We start from the raw sequence: 25235 nt of genomic DNA, 5'->3' as shown, positions 1-25235 counted from the left end.
TACTTGGTATAATCAAAAGACTTATTTCCCTATAAATCTTTCTCTCTTATTCCCCTTTCCCTTGTACAAAGGAACTGTGCATGCTCTCTGCCAATCCCTTTCCCCCTGTTGTGTATATAACAAACACATGTTGTGCATATAACGAACATATGGACCAACCACTCCGGTATCATATCACCACCAGCTTTTAACATTTCTATCTTGAGTCCATCAATCCCAGCTGCTTCGCAACCTTTCACTCTACCACAGCATCACGCATCTTCCCTACACTCGCATCTGGCTCTTCCTCACTCCAGTGTATTAAATCACTGCATCTCTCTTCAGCAACATTCTCAAACTGTTCCCTCCATCTCAACAATGCCTCCGCTTCTCCGTCTACTAACTCTTATTTTATTTTTAACCCTAAATCCATTTGTTCCCCAGGCTTTCTCAATTAGTTAATCTCACTCTCAAACCTTTTTCCTTACTCTCAGCAAAATTTGTTAAACTCTCACTCTTATTGGCTCTTCTTTTGAACTCTCTCAGAACTCTTTTAACCTCTGTTTTACTCTCCATATACTCCACCCTTCTAACATTACTACTGCTTGTAAAAAGCTCTCGCACGATAACTTTTTTCTCCCATACCACACCCTCCTTACCTCAACATTCCATCTATCAATCCTCTTTCCTCCCACACCCACCTATCATTACCCACAAACCTCAGCCACGCACTCTTAAACACTACATTCTTAAATCTACCCTTTACCTCTTCTACTCCCTCCTCATTACTGATACTCTCTAATGCCCATCTTTCTCCTATTAATTGCTAATATCCTACCCTATTTCGTTTAATTGATTAACCTTCACTTCTCTCTAACCTACTGATGATGCACTGGGCGTTCAAGGTCTCGTGTATTACGTAAAATATTTCATTACTTATAATATAAATATTCCCGTCACCCTCAAACTTATAATACCTTTGGTGGGTTTTGAGAATTTTCGTACTTCCGCAGCCCGGCCCTGGGCCAGGCTTGTCTGGTCGTCTAAGCTGTTGCTGATAAATTAGACACATGTGCAACTCTTGGGTATCTTTATTGAGGAAACGTTTCGCCACGCAGTGGCTTCATCAGTCCATACGTAGGAGAAACTTGAAGAACAGGAGGAGAATGAGGTAATCAGTCCCTCAACCTTGAGTCGATGTGTTCAGTCCATCAATCTTGTTCAGTCCATGAAGATTGATGGACTGAACACATCGACTCAAGGTTGAGGGACTGATTACCTCATTCTCCTCCTGTTCTTCAAGTTTCTCCTACGTATGGACTGATGAAGCCACTGCGTGGCGAAACGTTTCCTCAATAAAGATACCCAAGAGTTGCACATGTGTCTAATTTATCAACATGTCGGTTCTGTGAACCATTCATCTACTAAGCTGTTGCTGCTGGCGGCAAATTGGCCCACATATCCACAGCTTGGCGGATGTATATGCCTAGTTTCCTTCGAATTTTGTAGGAATATTGCTTGTATCAGTTATATGATCTGTAGGACCTTTACAGGCAACGAAAAAAAAATGCCAGCATTTCCCATCCTACTTTCATTTTATGGATTATCGAGCATTAATTCTTACTGGTCTTTTAAAACCTCATTCATTTCCTTTTCTCATCGTCATTATAAGGACCTTCTGTGATTAATTGTCCAACTGGATTTGGCAGATGTGAAGAAATATTTTGAGTTTCCTGCAGTATCCTGGATTATTTCTTTTTTTTTTTTTTGGTTCCCTTTGTGCTGATTTTGTCTGGTATAACAACCCGTAAACGGTCCAAACGTATATATACGTTTTTTTCAACATTTGAAAATATGTAAAAAATGTAATCTTCTTTTTATTTTTTTACATTTGAAAATGTGTAAAAAGAACTTTGATCTACTTTTTTTTGGTTATATTTGAAAATATGTAAAAAAACGTAATGTATTTTTGGAGCACTACGCATGTGAATGTCGATCAGCTTGGACCGTTTACGGGTTAAGTTTTTGTTCTATCTTGATATTCACTCAGTAGAGACTATCTTTCCTTCGTTGTAACATATTCCCGTTTTTAAGCCGTTCATTGATTCTTTTTTTTCTGTATATTATTGTTTCTTTTTATATATATGTGGTCATCTTTTGGACTTTTTCGATAGCACATATTTAATGTAGATCATTTTGCTTCTGTGTTCAGTTTTCCCAGTCACTGGAGGTGTCTCATTGTTCGTTAATTTTGTCTCACTGTTCTTTCAGTGTTGGAATTAAAATTACTGAACATTCTTTCTCTTTCTTGTTGGAGTTTTCCAACCTTGAATTTATACTTCTTCGTATTTCTGTAATGTTGTGATCAGAATATATTTGTGATTATATCTCTGATTAGTCCCTCGTTGTTTGGCAAGATCAAATCGATTATATTTTCATTTCTAACGGGTTCTGTCAGCTTTTGGTTAAAAAACGTAATTTGCAAAGGCACATTATCTCTCTGGTATGTACGTATTGAGCTAGCATGCTTCCAGGAACTATTTCTAGCACAAGGCTGTGATTCACCATCCTCCATTTCATATTCTGGAGGTTAAAATCTCCAATGAGGATATTTGGTGTGGGATTTTCAAGACTTCCAAGGAAACTCTCTGTATATTCCTCATCTGTAAATTTCTCTGCCGTTGTTGACGGTGGTTTATGCACAAGAGTAACTACCAAACTCTTATTTTCCACTTCAATACCTAGAACTTCTACTGGATCAGTTGAAAGTGTTTAATAGCTCAGTGTAACCAAAGTATCTTTTACATATAGCACTGCTCCTCGCTGTGACTTGTATATTTGTATAAGTGAGTCCGACACACACACACACACACACACACACACACACACACACACACACACACACACACACACACACACACACACACACACACACACACACACACACACACACATTAAAATACATTAAAATACAGACCAGTGCCACTGACATGTATAGTATGCAAAAGTCAAGGAGATTATCACAAGAGTAGTGGAGCACCTAGAAAGGAACAAGCATATCAGTGGCAACCAGCACGGATTAAGGGACGGGAAATCCTCTATCACAAACCTACTGGTGTCCTATGACAAGGTGACAGAAGTAAGACAAGAGAGGGTTCGGTATATTGCGTTTTCTTGGACTGTAAGAAGGCTTTTGACACAGTTCCACAAGACATTAGTGCAAAAGCTGGAGGACCAGGCAGGTATAACAGGGAAGGCACTACAATGGATCAGAGAATACCTGACGGGAAGGCATCAGTGAGTCATGGTACGTGACGAGGTGTCAGAGTGGGCGAGTGTGACGAGCGGGGTTCGACAGGTGTCAGTCCTAGGACCGGTGCAGTTTCTGGTATATGTGAATGACAGGACGGAAGGAATAGATTCAGAGGTGTCCTTGTTTGCAGACAATGTAAAGATAATGAGAAGAATTCACTCATAAGAACGATGGAACACTGCAGAAGGCCCACTGGCCCATGCGAGGCAGGTCCAAGTCTCCTACTGGCTTAAGCCAATGCACCCAACCTAGTCAGGTCAGGTCACATTGACTTAAGGGAGGAACACGGGAACCGACCTGGAGGAGGACCAGGCAGGATTACAAAGGGATCTGGACAGGCTGCAAGCCTGGTCCAGAAATTAACTCCTAGAATTTAACCCCTCCAAGTGCAAAGTCATAAAGATTGGGGAAGAGCAAAGAAGACCGCAGACAGAGTACAGTCTAGGGGAACCAAATATTAGTAATACCGAGCACATCTCCTGAGGCGCACATTAACCAAATAACTGCTGCAGCAGTTATTTGGTTAATGTGCGCCTAGAAAACCTAAGACTAGCGTTCCTACATCTCAGTAAGGATTCGTTTAGGACCCTGTACACCGTGTATGACAGGCCCATATTGGAGTATGCAGCACCAGTTTGGAACCCACATCTGGCCAAGCACGTCATGAAATTAGAGAAAGTGCAAAGGTTTGCAACGAGAGTAGTCCCGGAGTTAAGGGGCATGTCCTACTAGGAGAGGTTAAGGGAAATCGACTTGACGACACTGGCGGAGAGGAGAGATAGGAGGGATATGATAACGACATATAAGTTTAAGAGCCAGATGAGTCACAGGGATGTTAGAGTGCACTTCTTCAGAGTTGTCAGGAAGTGAAATAGTCTGGAAAGTGATGTAGTGGAGTCAGGATCCATACACAGCTTTAAGAAGAAGTATGATAAAGCTCATGGAGCAAGGAGAGAGTGGACCTATTAGCGACCAGTGAAGAGGCAAGGCCAGGAGTTATGAATCGACCCCTGCAACCACAATTAGGTGAGCACACACACACACACACACACACACACACACACACACACACACACACACACACACACACACACACACACACACACACACACTGTATCAAGGATATTGCCTGGGATGAGCATTGAAATGAGCTTAGGTGGGATCATTCTAATCTTGCAATGTACACAGAGGCGATCTTAGTTACTTCAGTTGAAGCAACCCTTAAGTGTAAGAACTGAGAGAGAGAGAGAGAGAGAGAGAGAGAGAGAGAGAGAGAGAGAGAGAGAGAGAGAGAGAGAGAGAGAGAGAGAGAACATGATGCAAGTATTCTCACCTACACTCAGCTGGTCGTGGTTTAGGTACAAGGTCGCCAGGGAGAAAAAAAAAAACAGGAAAAGGAAGAAGAGGAGGAGGATACCAAACCTCCCTGGAAACTTGATATTATTGCTGGTGATAAACTACTGGCGAGCCTCCTGTTAGTTACAATACCTGTGACGTATCTATAGCTGGTTCCAGGGTCCTACTGGCGAGCCTCCTGTTAGTTACAATACCTGTGACGTATCTATAGCTGGTTCCAGGGTCCTACTGGCAAGCCTCCTGTTAGTTACAATACCTGTGACGTATCTATAGCTAGTTCCAGGGTCCTACTGGTTTTGAGCCTCGGCCTGAAGCCAGACTTTATTGCCAAGTCCCTGGTCAACTAGATTGTTGCCGCCAGCTGTCCACAGCTTATATTTGTGAATGCTGGTTTATGCTTCTGCAACTCCGCCCGTGTGAAAGACAGTCCCTCCAAAAAATTGTCCCAGGTTATTTAGTACCCAGAAAATGGGGGTACAGATGTGACTCCGGGGAATCATTTTTTTGACACTGTAGCGTGGCACGTGATTTTAAAACCACGTATTGGGGGTTTTTAAAAATTTCTCGCTGTATAGCCCTTGTGGCTTAGCGCTTCTTTTTGATTATAATAATTAAAAATTTCTCACCTAACCTAATCTATCCGAACACAGCCTAATCTTTCTTTCAGTTAGGTTAGGTGAGGTTTAATTAGGTCAGCATGACTCAAGAAATCGTAATGACACGATTGCAAACAAACCATACCCCCGGCCGGGATTGAACCCGTGGTCATAGAGTCTCAAAACTCCAGCCCGTCGCGTTAGCTACTAGACCAGCTAGCCACAGTGGTGGTGCCTGTGCTAATCTTCCTATGGTGTAGAAATATACCTAGTTGGATGAATCTTATTGTGGCTAGCTGGTCTAGTGGCTAACGCGACGGGCTGGAGTTTTGTGACTATGACCGCGGGTTCAATCCCGGCCGGGGGTATGGTTAATTACGTCAGAACTTACCAAACCTCACCCAACCACATCTGACCTTACCTTCTGTTAAGTTAAGCAGCAAGCATAATGCTGTAACCATTCAGTCACGGATAGTCACAGCGCTGGGCTGCTGTTCGTTTTCACAAGTTTATATATATATATATATATATATATATATATATATATATATATATATATATATATATATATGCGCACACAGATACATGCAGTCGTTGTGGGTACAGTAGGAGGGTTGGCAGTTGAAGGGGAACCGGCTGAGGCAAGATAGGACAGGGTTGAGTACTCCACCCAGATATACACTTCAATAGAGTGAGTGAGAGAGAGAGAGAGAGAGAGAGAGAGAGAGAGAGAGAGAGAGAGAGAGAGAGAGAGAGAGTGAGAGAGAGAGACGTGTTGGTGGGTGAGGCCTAATCTAGTGGGCAAAAGTGGCTGTTAATCTGTACCGTGTCTGTTGGCATCCATATTTCTAACTGCCACCGTTCGGTCATTTGCTGTACGAATTCATGATATTATAAGTGTTGGGTGCTAACGGGAGAGGAGTGTTCCTACTTGTTAGCTGCTCAGCTAGAAATGCCGTAGGCGATCGGCGTTCCTGAAGAATGCTTCAGTTCGATTTTGAAGGTCGTTCTACTTGTAGGTAGTTCGGCTTGAAGGGCGTTCATTTCGAGGTCGTTTAGTTTGAAGGTCATTCTGCTTGCAGGTTGTTCGGTTTGAAGGGCGTTCGTTTTGAGTCTAGTTTGAAGGTCGTTTTGCTTGCAGGTAGTTCGGTTTGAAGGGCGTTCGTTTTGAGGTCTAGTTTGAAGGTCGTTCTGCTTGTTCGGTTTCCTCACTACGAACGTGATTTCGTTCTGAGGTTCTCATTAACACACACAGGTCCACCGACTTGAAGTGGACACAGCATCGCGAAATGGGTTGTCTCTAACGGCTAACGATTTTCAACTCGAAGGACGCTGGCTGTTCCTTTTACCCGTCCCGGGTTCAACAGCCTGCTCCCTCCCTCCCTTCCCCAGCCCGTCCTCCTAACACCATGACTATTGTAATCAAAATGGACTGCTTGCTGCTCCATGGTGTGGACCGCGTGAGTTGTAGGTGACATTTAATGTGCGATCATCTGTGATCGTGTCCTGACGTGGACCTCTGGTATCAAGGTCTGACACTGAACATTCTTAAGGTGATCTCACACCTTAAGTTCATTTAGGCACAGATACTAGTAGGTACAATTATCGTACATTGCGTAAATTATCTAAGATAACTCAAAAAGTCAAAGAGACTTATTTCCATTAGGGTCCTTTAATTTCCTTTTGGGTCCTTGAATTTTCACTGGGGCGCTTGAATTTCCATCGGGGTCCTCGAATTTTCATTGAGTCCTTGATTTTGATTGAATCCTTGATTTTAAATGGGGTCTTGATTTTCACCGGGTCCTAGATTTTCAGTAGGAATCCTTTATTTTAATTAGGGGTCCTTGATTTTCACTGTATCCTTGATTTTCATTAGGGGGTCGTTGGGGAGGATGGGAAGACAATGCTCCGCTTGCATGCAGATTTGTGTCGTTACAAGTTGGGGTATGACTGCCAAATCTACTCGTCAGCCAGCTCTTCTACTCATCAGCCAGCTCTTCTACTCGTCAGCCAGGTCCTTTATACTCCACCTCATCTGTCATAAGTCTCATCTCAGCAAGTATGCTGTACTTTTCTCAACACTGATGGATTGAACACATCGACTCCAGACTGAGGGACTGATTACCTCAAACTCCTCCTCATCTTCCACCTTTCTCTGTATTGAACTGAAGAAGCCACTGCGTGGAGAAACGTTTCCAGAATAAAGATTCCCAAATATTGCACGTCTCTCATCAACCTGTCGATTTTCTAAACCACTTATAAATAAATAAAAGCCTGAAGAAGGTTTTGCACTCTGGCACAACTGCTGGCATTTAAGATGGCAGGTTACTTTTACAAACTTAGATATAAAATATTATTATTCATGTCCCTTCTTTCCTGCCATCACATCTCTGCCATTTTGGATAATTAAATTCTCAATTTTCTCTCTCTTTCTCTTTCCCTCTACCACACGAGTCTTCCTGTGCTTTTCGAGCCCTGGAAACGCTCATAGAAAGTTATGCTCATCGCTGCGTTGAGCTCCTTCAAACTCTGGGCAACTTCTCTCAGCGTTCACGACTCTTGCAAAGCTTGGCAATAGTTTTAGCATCGCAGTATTTCCCCCTTCCTAGCTGAGAGAATTCACCTCAGCAACATTACAAACTACATGGGAAAGACATGTGTAGTATCAAGGATTTTTTTTTTCTTAGGCAAATTGTACTGGGAGGTACAACACAGACCCAATATTGAGAGAAACTATTCTCACACTGTTTCGCTCAATATTTTTTTCATGGGGCCTGTTATATGTAATCTATCAGTCACAGGTACTAATCACCCTCACCACCTGGTCTCATTCCAGGTCGTGAGGGTGATTAGTACCTGTGGCTGATAGATAAAGTTTGTGAGATTTATCTGCGGTTCGTAAAAAATCAACAATTCTGCCAGAGTGCAAAAATCTAACAGGTTTCCGTTTCTCCTATGACTTGACGAGAGCACATTCCCCAGTAGCTACTGTCAGTCAGCTTACTATCCGGTGTGTGGATGGTTTTCTTGTACGACAGGCCGATAGTACCTCCATGAATAGTCGTAAGTGAATAGTTGTCAGTGAATAGCTGTCAGTCAGTCTGGTACTTGGTGTGTGGATGGTTCTCCTTGACATGACAGGAAGGCTTATCCTCCCAGGATGGTCATACAGCTCTGAGATTTACACAAAAATAAACTTAGGCCATCGTCCATCGACAGAAGTTTCCTGTATTGATACCAGAGCTGAATATAACAGTTTATTTGTAGCTGCGACAGTCAAGTCTCAGTTCCTGGGAGGAAGGAGGGGGAGAAGAGAAAGAGGGGGAGAAGAGAAAGAGGGTGAGAAGAGAAAGGTAAGTGGGAAGGCACGCATTTTCTTTGACGTATGTTCATGACTTTCACTTTAGCAAACACTTAGATGTTGAAAGTCGTAGAGGATGGTGTCTACCTCATCTACCGCCACAACTGTTCCTGTACCTGTACAAGCACCTGTGATTGCTCCTCTGTGAGTATTTGTTCTTATACAAGGGTAAGCACTGGTACAGAGGTCGAAATATACAGAGTATTTTCACACTGGGGATTTCTGTTTACTTGTGGGCTTTCTTACTTGACATTATTGCAAGTCTGACAACGTCCTCATTGTCCTTCTTAACACGTCCTAGTACACAGAGATGCAATTTAACGGCGGAAGTAGCGCGTAGTTTTATAAAATCAGGATATTGACATTTGAAGTACCTTAGATGAGTTTCAAAAGTTTTCCTACTCCCGCAGCCCGGCTCTGAGTCCAGCTTGTCTGGTGCTTGCCTCGTCAACCGGCAGAACAAAAGTGTTAAGAGGACATGTCTGGGGTAGACGCTGACTCGTGTTGGTCACCACAACAAAAGCATAATCCTCAGTAGTTGCTTCCTATGCATCCTATCAGTCAATTAATCTATGAGAGTATATATACTCTATCAGTATTAAGGTTAGCAGAGTTGAATTTTAAAATTAGAGTGAGTGAGTTTGCTAGAGGAAAATGTGAACGAGAAAGGAGATATCCCATCATGGATTCCAAGGACAAATCAAATATTAAAAAGTGGCGTCCATGGTACTTAAATTCACGGACCAGACACCTATTTTGAAGTCTTCGACAACCAAGCACCAGCCTTTTAATGGCGCCGGAAAAAAACTGTGCTGCATTCTCTGTATAACTTTCACAATTAAGACGCTACACTAGACAACGTGACCTGTATCAATTATAAGATTCTTAAATCTACATTGAACACGACCTTCTAACTACTAAATAATGACAGTAACTTCATTATAAACTTTCGACAACTGTACCATGATTTTGCCAGTACAGAACACACCACTAAATCGTTATCGTCGTTCTAATAAGGTTTCACACAATTAAACGCAGTGAATTGTCTCCGATGTTCCCCGATGCCTGACTCCCAATCATACCTGGATGTGATGAATGGTTTGAAAAACCGACAAGTTGAAGATTGAGACACTTATGCAGCATATGGGAATCTTTATTCAGGAAACGTTTCGCCACACAGTGGCTTCATCAGTCCAATACAAAGAGGAAGGCGTAAGGAGAGGAGGAGTATGAGGTAATCAGTCCCTCAGCCTGGAGTCGATGTGTTCAGTCCATCAATCTTGTTATCAAAAGCAGGAGAGTCAGCAGACACCTTCAAGGTAATGCACTCTTTTTTTCCAAGCGCACTTCTCCGTATGCTGGCATTCTTGATAAATTAGACACATGTGCAACTCTTGGGTATCTTTATTGAGGAAACGTTTCGCCACACAGTAGCTTCATCAGTCCATACACAGGAGAAGCTAGAAGAACAGGAGGAGAATGAGGTAATCAATCCCTCAGCCTTGAGTTGATGTGGTCAGTCCATCAATCTTGAATAGAATACGGCATATGAGCGGAGAAGCAGCTTATAAACCGAATGGCAGGAGAGGCGCAGCAGACTTAGGTGGTGTCACACTTGCCCAATGTGGCATTCTTCATTTTCAAAGTCGGTGATTTGTGCTCCGCCAGCGGTGGAAACCTGAACCACCATCAAAGACCCCAATGGAAATAAGTCATTTTGTCTGGCCTTTTTCTTGAGTTAGGTTAATTACACATGTTGCTATGTAAGATAATTGCACTTGTGTACCTGTGCCTCAATAAACTTGCATCTTGGTTCAAGAGGAACATACAACACCAAGTCTTTGAAGTTCATAGTAACCTCATCTACCTTTCATTCTACTCAGCAACATCGGGAACCTCTACTTCCTCCTCCTCCTCCTCCTCCTGATCGCATAGTTAACACAAATTTCTTCCAAACTCCTGTAGCTGATGAACCTTTAATGGAACGAGTGTTTCCTGACGCGGGTCTTAGTCATATGATGACCCACAGCTTGAGCTTTTGGTCATCTGACCGAGGCCTTCCGCTGGCTAACCAGTCCATCCCTTTACAAATTAAGGTTATCATTATAACCATTAGATAACATATTTTCTTCACACATTTCAACACTTACGTGTGTGATCCATCCTATGTGATGGAATATGACAAAAACACAGCGTAACTATCTGCGTAACTATCATGCAGAACAAGGTAGCAGCAACCGTATCAAGTTTTGCTAAATAAAAAAGATACGTTTGAAGTCTGCACAGCCAGCAGTACGGTGTTCATAGTGTAAATAAACGCGAACTTAATCGGACAAATTGCTTCAAACTACGTAAAGAGAGAGAGAGAGAGAGAGAGAGAGAGAGAGAGAGAGAGAGAGAGAGAGAGAGAGAGAGAGAGAGAGAGAGAGAGAGCAGATAACGGACAGTAGAAACCTTCGAGATATTATCATCTAAGGAGGATCTAGCAGACACAACACACCACAGGAAAAACAAGGTCCACACTTCCATCTCAAAACTATTGGTCTACCATCTATTCCTTTTACAGCACGCCAGAAGTTGCCTTTGTAAACAAGAGAAAAAAGATGTGTCAGTGTTCAGAGACTGGTGCTGCTTGTTATTCCTAAGAGAGGATATCATGACAGTTCCTGACTCCCAGCATGCACATACATGCTGAGCTTCTAGAAACATGTGGTGGAACAGTCATTGTTCTTTCTCACAGAGTCTGTCAGTACATTAACGGTGCAATAAGATCACAGTAAACAGGTGATATCACAATAAGCAGAACCACTTTGGAAAAATAGTGAATATCGAAGCGCTTTCGTGATAATGTGAGAAGTCACGAAACGATTGGAATTTCATTATTTTTTCAGTGGTTGTTCTGCATATTAACGGTTTACTATACCGGCAAGTTGATGAGACATATGTGAACACCTGGGTGACTTCATTCTGGAGACATTTTGCCAACCAGTGGTTTTTTTCGATTCAATAGACAGATTCCGTAATGGTAACAGTGGAAAATGAGGTGATCAGAGTCTGAAAGATTGATCAAGGGATTGATAAGAATCATGTGAAGCGCCTGTGGGAGGGTGAAGATGGAAGCCATCCAGACTTAATTCAGGGAATTGGAACATGGATCCAATTCCCTAGATCATGAGCCCCTCACCAGCATTAAGGAGCCTCCCTTGAGGGGAAAAGGATTCATAATCTCATCTTTTGTGAACTGAATAGCAAAACCCCACTGGTTGACGAAACATCAACAAAAAGATGAAAAAGTGAGACACTTTTGCAACAACTGGGAATCTCTACTGTCGATTCGAAAACGTTTTGCCTATACAGTAGGCTTCTTCAGTCACATACAGAGGCAGCAGATGTTGTATTATATATCTTCAATAAAGACACTCAGATATTGATCATGTGTCTCATCACACACAGTCTATGTTCAAAGAAAATCTTCCACAGATGACGTGCTGGTTAGAATTGCAGATAAATTTCTCATTCAGAAAGTACAGTTCCTTGTTGGAAATAATGTGTTAGGAGCAGGTAGCAATTAGTGGAAATAAAACAGCACCATGTATCCATAATCATGGCTTTGAACTTAATGAATTAGATACTTATAAACCCGCACCTAATTTAAGACTGCTGGTTCTGTTGGCGTTCCAGCGAGTACAAATCAAGTGCTTCCAAGCGTTCCCAGTAGCCGAGGTGTTTGATGGAACTTATATGTGCAGTAAAGGTTCTCTGTACACTCTATAGAACTGCAATTTCACCTGCTTTGAACGGAGATGTTAATGTACAGCAGTATTCCAGCCTAGAGAGAACAAGTGATTTGAAATGGACCATCATTGGCTTGGAATCTCTTGTTTTAACCGTTTTCATTATCATTTTCTTTGCAGTTGTGATCGTGGCACTGCTGTGATCCTTGAAAGTGAGATCCTCAGACATTTCTACTCCCAGATCCCCCACATTATTTTTTCGCTCTGTTACATGAGCAGAGTTTGTAGTACACTCAGTTCTAATTATTATCTCATGCAGTTTTCCATAACAGAGTAGTTGGAATTTGTCTTCATTGAACATCACGTTACTTTCCGTTGTCCATTGGAAAACTTAGTTTATATCTTCTTGGAGGTTAACCGTGTCCTCAATAGATGACAGCCTCATGCAGATCCTAGTATTGTCTGCAAAGGATAACACGGTGCTGTGGATTACATCTGTCTGATATAAGGATGAGGGACAGGATAGAGGCGAGTACTGTGCCTTGTGGAACAGAGCTCTTCACTATGGCAGCTTCCGATTTAACTCTGTTGACCACTACTCTTTGTGTTCGATTGGTTAGAAAGTTAAAGATTCATCTCCCCATCTCCTTTAGCACGTATTTTGTGCACTATTACGCCATGATCGCACTTGTCAAATGCTTTTGCAAAGTCTGTGTATATTACATCTGCATTCTGTTTTTCTTCCAGTGCATCCAAGACCATATCATAGTGATCCAGTAGTTGCGAGAGGCAGGAGCGACCTGCCTCTTGCAACTGGATTGTGCAGTTTTTGGGAATCCAAGTGGTTTGCAATAGTGTTTCTTAGCACTCTTTCAAAGAATTTTATGATGTGGGACGTTAGAGCTATTGGTCTATAGTTCTTATCTAATGCTTTGCTGCCACCTTTATGGAGTGGGGCTATATCCGTTGTTTTTAGTGACTGGAATTTCACCCATGTCTAAGTTCCTTCTCCATAGTATACTTAGGGCACATGAGAGGGGTTTCTTGCAATTCTTAATGAACACAGAGATCCACTAGTCTGGGCCTGGAGCTGAGTGCATGGGCATGTTGTCAGTGGTTTTTTCAAAGTCTATCGGAGTTAGGGTAATGTCGGAAATCTGGCATACATTGATGGAGTTTTGAGGCTCATTCATGAAAAAAATAATTTGGATTGTCGATCTTTAGACTCATTAGTGGCTCGCTAAACACAGAGTCGTATTGGGATTTCAGTAACTAACTCATTTTTTGTTGTCATGTGTAAGTGCCATCTTGTCTGAGCAAGGGCCCGATACTAGATGTAGTATTTGCCTTGTTTTTGGCATATATGAAAATAAATATATCGAATTTCTTTCAATTTCACTAATCACTTTTAGCTCCTCCTGTCTCTTCTGGGTCCTGAATGAGTCCTTTAACTTAGTTCGATATTTTCCACTTCCCTGGTCAGCACTTCCTTCCGTGTGTCAGATAATCTAGCGTTCTTGAAGAGCTTGGCGATTCTTCGTCTTCTGTAGAAGAAGCGTCTTTCTCTTTCGAGTTTACTTCTTCTCTCTTAGGGTAATGTACCTTGAACATACTTCAGCTGGCAGGAAGTTGATCCTTTCAAGGCACTGGTTTGAGGTTTCTGCTGTAGCTTTAATGACCCCCAGTGTAATCGATAACCTCTAAACCCCATTAACCAACACAGGGATATATACACTGAGAGGTATATACGTCTCTGTGTATATACGCTGAGCGTTTAAATCCCTGTTTTAGGGATTGAAGTAATTATGATTAGTGGTGAACAGGTGACATGCAGCTGACCCTCGTGTAGTCGATAGGCTTGAAACACCTTTAACCAACCAACCTGAGACCTGTTATCTTAAACCTGTGACCTTATGGCCACTGTTCTCCTACGAAAGAACGTCAAAATCACTCCCCCCCCCAAAAAAAAAAAAAAAAAATCCATATAAAATAAGAATCTCAAAAGGAGAAGAATTTTGTTGCCTTTGAGTAAAATTTATTATCTTAAATTATTGTAAAAAAAAAAATACAAATATTGCATCAGTGGAAAAAAAAAATTGTCAGCTTTCAGCTAAAACCTGAACTATCAGTCATCTCTCGCCGTCAGCCATCGCAGTTTACCGTTAGTCTTAAAGCCATTGACGTTTATATAGCGTCTGCCTGTACAGCCACCTACCTTTATTAAACGTTCACCTTACTGGAGTGACCACATCAGTGTAACAGTTACCTTACTAGTGATCACATTAATGTAACAGTTACCTTACTAGTGATCACATTAATGTAACAGTTACATTACTAGTGATCACATTAATGTAACAGTTACCTTACTAGTGATCATATTAATGTAACAGTTATCTTACTAGTTATCACATTAATGTAACAGTTACCTTACTAGTGATCACATTAATGTAACAGTTACCTTACTAGTGATCATATTAATGTAACAGTTACCTTACTAGTGATCACATTAATGTAACAGTTACCTTACTAGTGATCATATTAATGTAACAGTTACCTTACTAGTGATCACATTAATGTAACAGTTACCTTACTAGTGATCACATTAATGTAACAGTTACCTTACTAGTGATCACATTAATGTAACAGTTACCTTACTAGTGATCACATTAATGTAACAGTTACCTTACTAGTGATCATATTAATGTAACAGTTATCTTACTAGTGATCATATTAATGTAACAGTTACCTTACTAGTGATCACATTAATGTAACAGTTACCTTACTAGTGATCACATTAATGTAACAGTTACCTTACTAGTGATCACATTAATGTAACATTTCACTTAATTAGCGACCACTTTTAATTAACGCCCAGTTTAGTTGCGACCAACTTTATGTAAAGACCACTTCATTAAGCTGCTACATTTAACCTTACCCTGTACGAACGGCCACCTTGTGTAAAGATCACTTAGTCGTCTTAAGACCATCTACAAGCAAACACCTCATATAACACTAACTTCACAGCCTCCACATAACGAGCACTTCAAAACGTCCATACAACGACCACTTCACTACCTTCGTATAATGACTCTTTCACAACCTACATATAACGATTACTTCACTACTTCCATATAGTAAACGGTACCAGACTTCACCCTTTAATAACAGCCACCAGCTAAGCGACCACTTCTAGTTAGGTGTCCTATAGCTCGGTCTCTAGCGCACTCCCCTCACACACTGAGGTCCGGAGTTCGAATCTCTGGTGCGGCTGGAAAACATTAGGACGTGTTTTCATAAGACACTTGCTGTCCCTGTTCACCCATCAGTAAAATGGGTACCTGGGTGTTAGTGGACTGGTGTGGGTCGCATCCTGGGAAAAAACTGACCTAATTTGCCGGAAATGCTCTGCATAACAAGCGACTTTTTATATAGTAGTATATCACTGATGTCAACTATGGTCTGTATACCTTGTACATTAATAATAATAAAGATATTATTATTATTATTATTATTATTATTATTATTATTATACAAAGTACTACTACTGTATAACAGGGACCTACACAAGCGTCCACTTCTGTATAACAGTGCTCTACAAAAGAGATTAATTACTTCTGCACAAGAGATCACTTCTATATAGCAGTGACCAGCATAAGAGACCACTTTTATATAGCAGTGACCTGCACAAGATACCAGCACAACAGACCACTCCTGTATAATAATAACCTGTGCAAGCGACCACTACGCAACAGTGACCCATACAGTGAACACTCATAACAGCGACGTGTGCAAGCGACCACCTCAACATAACAGTAACCCATACAGTGATCACTCGTATATAACAGCGACCTATACGAGACCACCTTGATTTATAGCACACCACTTTATTTCCCTGTACATAATTATTTAAATTCTAAATATTTTTAATAATTTAACGTATGAAACAAAAAAATACACATTGATTTTATGAACATTATTGCAGATGAATGGTTCAGAGAACCGACATGTTGAATTAGACACATGTGCAACTCTTGGGTATCTTTATTGAGGAAACGTTTCGCCCACACAGTGGCTTCATCAGTCCATACAAAGGAGAAACTTGAAAAACAGGAGGAGAATGAGGTAATCAGTCCCTCAACCTTGAGTCGATGTGGTCAGTTATATTTAAAAATTTGTATAGTAAGAAGGAAAGAATTAGGATGTTCTTAAAGAGATAAGAATGTGTTAGTAATGTTCTTAACGTGATAATGTGTAGATAATGTTCTTAACGTGATAATGTGTTAATGATAACGATAAAAACGTTCTTAACGAGATATCATTAGAAAATCACCTACACATTCGTTCTTAACGAATGTGTAGACAATGTTCTTAAAGGTAAGAATGTGTAGGTAACGTTAAAAAGAATGTGTAGGTAAAGTTCTTAATGCTAAGAATAAGTAACGTTAAGAATGTGTAGGTAAAGTTAACAAGATAAAAATATGTAGGTAACGTTAACAAGAATGTGTAGATAATGTTAAGAATGTGCAGGTAACGTTCTTAATGTGCAGGTAACGTTCTTAATGTGCAGGTAACGTTCTTAATGTGCAGGTAACGTTCTTAATGTGCAGGTAACGTTCTTAATGTGCAGGTAACGTTCTTAATGTGCAGGTAACGTTCTTAATGTGCAGGTAACGTTCTTAATGTGCAGGTAACGTTCTTAATGTGCAGGTAACGTTCTTAATGTGCAGGTAACGTTCTTAATGTGCAGGTAACGTTCTTAATGTGTAGGTAACGTTCTTAACGAGATAATGTTTGTAGTGATCATGAATCAACAGCAAAAAAATTAATGTTTACCCAAAATCTTACAGACAATTTGGCAATTACCTCACAGACCTCCCCAAAAAAACCGGTATTTGTCTTCTTACCTGCGTTATCGCGTTGTTCAATTCCTCTCTTGCTCCGTACATTAAAAAAAAACACAAATCGAGCACTGAGGGAGGTTTTTAAAAGCCTCGGAGGAGCACTGGAGGTGTGTTAAAAAACTGTGTTCACTCGGGTGTAGAATAAAAGTGAGGTGGGTTAGTGGGTGGGTCAGTGTGAAGGTGAGGTGGGGAGAGCAGCGGCACACCCTCACTCCACCACTTTCAACACGGTACTGAAGACTGCTCACTGACCCCCCTACCCTTGTATCTCTGTAAGCTCCTCCTCCCTCCATCTTCCATCCCACCTTCCTCCATCCCACCTTCCTCCATCCCACCTTCCTCCATTCCACCTTCCTCCATCTCACCTTCCTCCATCTCACCTTCCTCCATCTTACCTTCATCCCACCTTCCTCCATCTCACCTTCCTCCATCTCACCTTCCTCCATCCCTCCTTCCTCCATTCCACCTTCCTCCATCTCACCTTCCTCCATCCCACCTTCCTCCATCCCACCTTCCTCCATCCCACCTTCCTCCATCCCACCTTCCTCCATCCCACCTTCCTCCATTCCACCTTCCTCCATCTCACCTTCCTCCATCCCACCTTCCTCCATCCCACCTTCCTCCATCCCACCTTCCTCCATCCCACTTTACTCCATCCCTCCTTCCTCCATCCCACCTTCCTCCATCCCACCTTCCTCCATCCCACCTTCCTCCATCCCACCTTCCTCCATCCCACCTTCCTCCATCCCACCTTCCTCCATCCCACCTTCCTCCATCCCACCTTCCTCCATCCCACCTTCCTCCATCCCACCTTCCTCCATCCCACCTTCCTCCATTCCACCTTCCTCCATCTCACCTTCCTCCATCCCACCTTCCTCCATCCCACCTTCCTCCATCCCACCTTCCTCCATCCCACCTTCCTCCATCCCACCTTCCTCCATCCCACCTTCCTCCATCCCACCTTCCTCCATCCCTCCTTCCTCCATCCCACCTTCCTCCATCCCACCTTCCTCCATCCCACCTTCCTCCATTCCACCTTCCTCCATCTCACCTTCCTCCATCCCACCTTCCTCCATCCCACCTTCCTCCATCCCACCTTCCTCCATCCCACCTTCCTCCATCCCACCTTCCTCCATCCCACCTTCCTCCATCCCACCTTCCTCCATCCCTCCTTCCTCCATCCCACCTTCCTCCATCCCACCTTCCTCCATCCCACCTTCCTCCATCCCACCTTCCTCCATTCCACCTTCCTCCATCTCACCTTCCTCCATCCCACCTTCCTCCATCCCACCTTCCTCCATCCCACCTTCCTCCATCCCACCTTCCTCCATCCCACCTTCCTCCATCCCACCTTCCTCCATCCCACCTTCCTCCATTCCACCTTCCTCCATCTCACCTTCCTCCATCTCACCTTCCTCCATCCCTCCTTCCTCCATTCCACCTTCCTCCATCTCACCTTCCTCCATCCCACCTTCCTCCATCCCACCTTCCTCCATCCCACCTTCCTCCATCCCACCTTCCTCCATCCCTCCTTCCTCCATCCCACCTTCCTCCATCTCACCTTCCTCCATCTCACCTTCCTCCATCTCACCTTCCTCCATCCCACCTTCCTCCATCCCACCTTCCTCCATCCCACCTTCCTCCATCCCACCTTCCTCCATCCCACCTTCCTCCATCCCTCCTTCCTCCATCCCACCTTCCTCCATCTCACCTTCCTCCATCTCACCTTCCTCCATCCCACCTTCCTCCATCCCTCCTTCCTCCATCCCACCTTCCTCCATCCCACCTTCCTCCATCCCTCCTTCCTCCATCCCACCTTCCTCCATCTCACCTTCCTCCATCTCACCTTCCTCCATCTCACCTTCCTCCATCCCTCCTTCCTCCATCCCTCCTTCCTCCATCCCACCTTCCTCCATCTCACCTTCCTCCATCTCACCTTCCTCCATCTCACCTTCCTCCATCCCACCTTCCTCCATCCCACCTTCCTCCATCCCTCCTTCCTCCATCCCACCTTCCTCCATCTCACCTTCCTCCATCTCACCTTCCTCCATCTCACCTTCCTCCATCCCACCTTCCTCCATCCCACCTTCCTCCATCCCACCTTCCTCCATCCCACCTTCCTCCATCCCACCTTCCTCCATCCCTCCTTCCTCCATCCCTCCTTCCTCCATCTCACCTTCCTCCATCTCACCTTCCTCCATCCCACCTTCCTCCATCCCACCTTCCTCCATCCCACCTTCCTCCATCCCTCCTTCCTCCATCCCTCCTTCCTCCATCCCACCTTCCTCCATCCCACCTTCCTCCATCTCACCTTCCTCCATCCCACCTTCCTCCATCCCACCTTCCTCCATCCCACCTTCCTCCATCCCACCTTCCTCCATCTCACCTTCCTCCATCCCTCCTTCCTCCATCTCACCTTCCTCCATCCCTCCTTCCTCCATCTCACCTTCCTCCATCCCTCCTTCCTCCATCCCACCTTCCTCCATCCCACCTTCCTCCATCCCACCTTCCTCCATCCCACCTTCCTCCATCCCTCCTTCCTCCATCCCTCCTTCCTCCATCTCACCTTCCTCCATCCCTCCTTCCTCCATCCCACCTTCCTCCATCCCACCTTCCTCCATCCCACCTTCCTCCATCCCACCTTCCTCCATCCCACCTTCCTCCATCCCACCTTCCTCCATCCCACCTTCCTCCATCCCACCTTCCTCCATCTCACCTTCCTCCATCCCTCCTTCCTCCATCCCACCTTCCTCCATCCCTCCTTCCTCCATCTCACCTTCCTCCATCCCTCCTTCCTCCATCCCACCTTCCTCCATCCCACCTTCCTCCATCTCACCTTCCTCCATCCCACCTTCCTCCATCCCACCTTCCTCCATCTCACCTTCCTCCATCCCTCCTTCCTCCATCTCACCTTCCTCCATCCCACCTTCCTCCATCTCACCTTTCTCCATCCCTCCTTCCTCCATCTCACCTTCCTCCATCCCACCTTCCTCCATCTCACCTTTCTCCATCCCTCCTTCCTCCATCTCACCTTCCTCCATCCCTCCTTCCTCCATCTCACCTTTCTCCATCCCACCTTCCTCCATCTCACCTTCCTCCATCCCTCCTTCCTCCATCTCACCTTTCTCCATCCCACCTTCCTCCATCCCACCTTACTCCATCCCTCCTTCCTCCATCCCACCTTCCTCCATCCCACCTTCCTCCATCCCACCTTCCTCCATCCCACCTTCCTCCATCCCACCTTACTCCATCCCTCCTTCCTCCATCCCACCTTCCTCCATCCCACCTTCCTCCATCCCACCTTCCTCCATCTCACCTTCCTCCATCCCTCCTTCCTCCATCTCACCTTCCTCCATCTCACCTTCCTCCATCCCACCTTCCTCCACCCCACCTTCCTCCATCCCACCTTCCTCCATCCCTCCTTCCTCCATCTCACCTTCCTCCATCTCACCATCCTCCATCCCTCCTTCCTCCATCCCAACTTCCTCCATCCCACCTTCCTCCATCTCTCCTTCTTCCATCCCACCTTCCTCCATCCCACCTTCCTCCATCCCACCTTCCTCCATCTCTCCTTCTTCCATCCCACCTTCCTCCATCCCACCATCCTCCATCCCACCTTCCTCCATTCCACCTTCCTCCATTCCACCTTCCTCCATCTCACCTTCCTCCATCTCACCTTCCTCCATTTCACCTTCATCCCACCTTCCTCCATCTCACCTTCCTCCATCTCACCTTCCTCCATCTCACCTTCCTCCATCCCACCTTCCTCCATCTCACCTTCCTCCATCTCACCTTCCTCCATCTCACCTTCCTCCATCTCACCTTCCTCCATCTCACCTTCCTCCATCCCACCTTCCTCCATCCCACCTTCCTCCATCCCACCTTCCTCCATCTCACCTTCCTCCATCTCACCTTCCTCCATCCCCTCACCTTCCTCCATCTCACCTTCCTCCATCCCCTCACCTTCCTCCATCTCACCTTCCTCCATCTCACCTTCCTCCATCTCACCTTCCTCCATCCCACCTTCCTCCATCCCACCTTCCTCCATCCCACCTTCCTCCATTCCACCTTCCTCCATTCCACCTTCCTCCATCTCACCTTCCTCCATCTCACCTTCCTCCATTTCACCTTCATCCCACCTTCCTCCATCTCACCTTCCTCCATCTCACCTTCCTCCATCTCACCTTCCTCCATCTCACCTTCCTCCATCTCACCTTCCTCCATCTCACCTTCCTCCATCTCACCTTCCTCCATCTCACCTTCCTCCATCTCACCTTCCTCCATCTCACCTTCCTCCATCTCACCTTCCTCCATTTCACCTTCATCCCACCTTCCTCCATCTCACCTTCCTCCATCTCACCTTCCTCCATCCCACCTTCCTCCATCTCACCTTCCTCCATTTCACCTTCATCCCACCTTCCTCCATCCCACCTTCCTCCATCCCCTCACCTTCCTCCATCCTCTCACCTTCCTCCATCCCCTCACCTTCCTCCATCCCCTCACCTTCCTCCATCCTCTCACCTTCCTCCATCCCCTCACCTTCCTCCATCCCCTCACCTTCCTCCATCCCCTCACCTTCCTCCATCCCCTCACCTTCCTCCATCTCACCTTCCTCCATCCCACCTTCCTCCATCCCTCCTTCCTCCATCCCACCTTCCTCCATCCCACCTTCCTCCATCTCACCTTCCTCCATCTCACCTTCCTCCATCCCTCCTTCCTCCATCCCACCTTCCTTCGTCTCACCTTCCTCCATCCCTCCTTCCTCCATCCCACCTTCCTTCGTCTCACCTTCCTCCATCCCACCTTCCTCCATCCCACCTTCCTCCATCTCACCTTCCTCCATCCCACCTTCCTCCATCCCACCTTCCTCCATCCCACCTTACTCCATCCCTCCTTCCTCCATCCCACCTTCCTCCATCCCTCCTTCCTCCATCCCACCTTCCTCCATCCCACCTTCCTCCATCCCACCTTCCTCCATCCCTCCTTCCTCCATCTCACCTTCCTCCATCTCACCTTCCTCCATCCCACCTTCCTCCATCTCACCTTCCTCCATCCCACCTTCCTCCATCCCACCTTCCTCCATCCCACCTTACTCCATCCCTCCTTCCTCCATCCCACCTTCCTCCATCCCTCCTTCCTCCATCTCACCTTCCTCCATCTCACCTTTCTCCATCTCACCTTCCTCCATCTCATCTTCCTCCATCCCACCTTCCTCCATCTCACCTTCCTCCATCCCACCTTCCTCCATCCCACCATCCTCTATCCCTCCTTCCTCCATCCCACCTTCCTCCATCCCACCTTCCTACATCCCTCCTTCCTCCATCTCACCTTCCTCCATCCCTCCTTCCTCCATCTCACCTTCCTCCATCCCACCTTCCTCCATCCCTCCTTCCTCCATCTCACGTTCCTCCATCTCACCTTTCTCCATCTCACCTTCCTCCATCTCATCTTCCTCCATCCCACCTTCCTCCATCCCACCTTCCTCCATCCCTCCTTCCTCCATCTCACCTTCCTCCATCTCACCTTTCTCCATCTCACCTTCCTCCATCCCACCTTCCTCCATCCCTCCTTCCTCCATCCCACCTTCCTTCGTCTCACCTTCCTCCATCCCTCCTTCCTCCATCCCACCTTCCTTCGTCTCACCTTCCTCCATCCCACCTTCCTCCATCCCACCTTCCTCCATCTCACCTTCCTCCATCCCACCTTCCTCCATCCCACCTTCCTCCATCCCACCTTACTCCATCCCTCCTTCCTCCATCCCACCTTCCTCCATCCCTCCTTCCTCCATCCCACCTTCCTCCATCCCACCTTCCTCCATCCCACCTTCCTCCATCCCTCCTTCCTCCATCTCACCTTCCTCCATCTCACCTTCCTCCATCCCACCTTCCTCCATCTCACCTTCCTCCATCCCACCTTCCTCCATCCCACCTTCCTCCATCCCACCTTACTCCATCCCTCCTTCCTCCATCCCACCTTCCTCCATCCCTCCTTCCTCCATCTCACCTTCCTCCATCTCACCTTTCTCCATCTCACCTTCCTCCATCTCATCTTCCTCCATCCCACCTTCCTCCATCCCACCTTCCTCCATCCCACCTTACTCCATCCCTCCTTCCTCCATCCCACCTTCCTCCATCCCTCCTTCCTCCATCTCACCTTCCTCCATCTCACCTTTCTCCATCTCACCTTCCTCCATCTCATCTTCCTCCATCCCACCTTCCTCCATCCCACCTTCCTCCATCTCACCTTCCTCCATCCCACCTTCCTCCATCCCACCATCCTCTATCCCTCCTTCCTCCATCCCACCTTCCTCCATCCCACCTTACTCCATCCCTCCTTCCTCCATCTCACCTTCCTCCATCCCTCCTTCCTCCATCTCACCTTCCTCCATCCCACCTTCCTCCATCCCTCCTTCCTCCATCTCACCTTCCTCCATCTCACCTTTCTCCATCTCACCTTCCTCCATCTCATCTTCCTCCATCCCACCTTCCTCCATCCCACCTTCCTACATCCCTCCTTCCTCCATCTCACCTTCCTCCATCCCTCCTTCCTCCATCTCACCTTCCTCCATCCCACCTTCCTCCATCCCTCCTTCCTCCATCTCACCTTCCTCCATCTCACCTTTCTCCATCTCACCTTCCTCCATCCCTCCTTCCTCCATCTCACCTTCCTCCATCTCACCTTCCTCCATCTCACCTTCCTCCATCCCACCTTCCTCCATCCCTCCTTCCTCCATCTCACCTTCCTCCATCTCACCTTCCTCCATCTCACCTTCCTCCATCTCACCTTCCTCCATCTCATCTTCCTCCATCCCACCTTCCTCCATCCCACCTTCCTCCATCCCTCCTTCCTCCATCTCACCTTCCTCCATCTCACCTTCCTCCATCTCACCTTCCTCCATCTCACCTTCCTCCATCTCACCTTCCTCCATCCCACCTTCCTCCATCCCTCCTTCCTCCATCTCACCTTCCTCCATCTCACCTTCCTCCATCTCACCTTCCTCCATCCCACCTTCCTCCATCCCACCTTCCTCCATCCCTCCTTCCTCCATCTCACCTTCCTCCATCTCACCTTCCTCCATCCCACCTTCCTACATCCCTCCTGATCAGCCGGGCTGTGGCTCGTACGTCGGACTGCGTGCGGCCAGCAGTAACAGCCTAGTTGATCAGGCCCTGATCCATCGGGAGGCCTGGTCATGGACCGGGCCGCGGGGGCGTTGATCCCCGGAATAACCTCCAGGTAACCATCCCACCATCCTCCATCTCTCCTTCCTCCATCCCTCCTTCCTCTATCCCACCTTCCTCCATCCTCCATCCCACCTTCATCCCTCCTTCCTCCATCCCACCTTCTTCCATCCCACCTTCCCCCATCCCTCCTTCCTCCATTCCACCTTCCTCCATCCCTCCTTCCTCCTTCATCCTCCATCCCTCCTTCCTCCATCTCTTACTCTTCCTCCCATCTCTTCTCCTCTTACTCTTCCATCTCTTCTCCTCCTGCACCTCTGTCCCATCCCTTTCCTCCAGTGAGATCCCATCCATCCCTACTCCCCAGCAACCCGGTCCTAGGCCAGTCCTCCCAGTGGATCAGAGCCTGATCAACAAGGCTATTACTGCTGGCCGCACACAGTCCAACGTACGAACCACAGCCCGGCTGATCAGGAACTGACTTGAGGCACTAAGTTCTCACTAAGCACTACCATACAGAATAGTGTAACAGCACACTGCTGGTGTTCCCACTGTGTAACTATCACATAGTGTAGCAACACACTGAGGGTGTTCCAGTATGTAACTATCACATAGTGAAGCAACACACTGAGGGTGTTCCAGTATGTAACTATCACATAGTGTAGCAACACACTGAGGGTGTTCCAGTATGTAACTATCACATAGTGTAGCAACACACTGAGGGTGTTCCAGTATGTAACTATCACATAGAACAGTTTAGCAACACATCTTATTCCTTATCCTCATATCAGACATAAACAGAGATATACACCAC

General features: G+C 45.8%; 1 protein-coding gene across 2 annotated transcripts in view; it reads right to left on the bottom strand.

The window, feature by feature from the left end:
* The window catches only part of LOC128704232 (discoidin domain-containing receptor 2-like), a 152290-nt gene extending 134805 nt beyond the window's left edge, over nt 1-17485 (bottom strand). For both annotated transcript variants that reach the window (XM_070102982.1, XM_053799274.2), the window contains exon 1: nt 17244-17485. The gene's annotated coding sequence lies outside the window, so the exon portion shown is untranslated. The remainder of the gene's footprint in view (nt 1-17243) is intronic.
* Between the last annotated feature and the right edge of the window lie 7750 nt (nt 17486-25235).

The sequence above is a fragment of the Cherax quadricarinatus genome, chromosome 84, assembly GCF_038502225.1.
Source record: "Cherax quadricarinatus isolate ZL_2023a chromosome 84, ASM3850222v1, whole genome shotgun sequence".
NCBI lineage: Eukaryota > Metazoa > Arthropoda > Malacostraca > Decapoda > Parastacidae > Cherax > Cherax quadricarinatus.
This window is presented reverse-complemented; position numbering and strand designations above follow the sequence as displayed.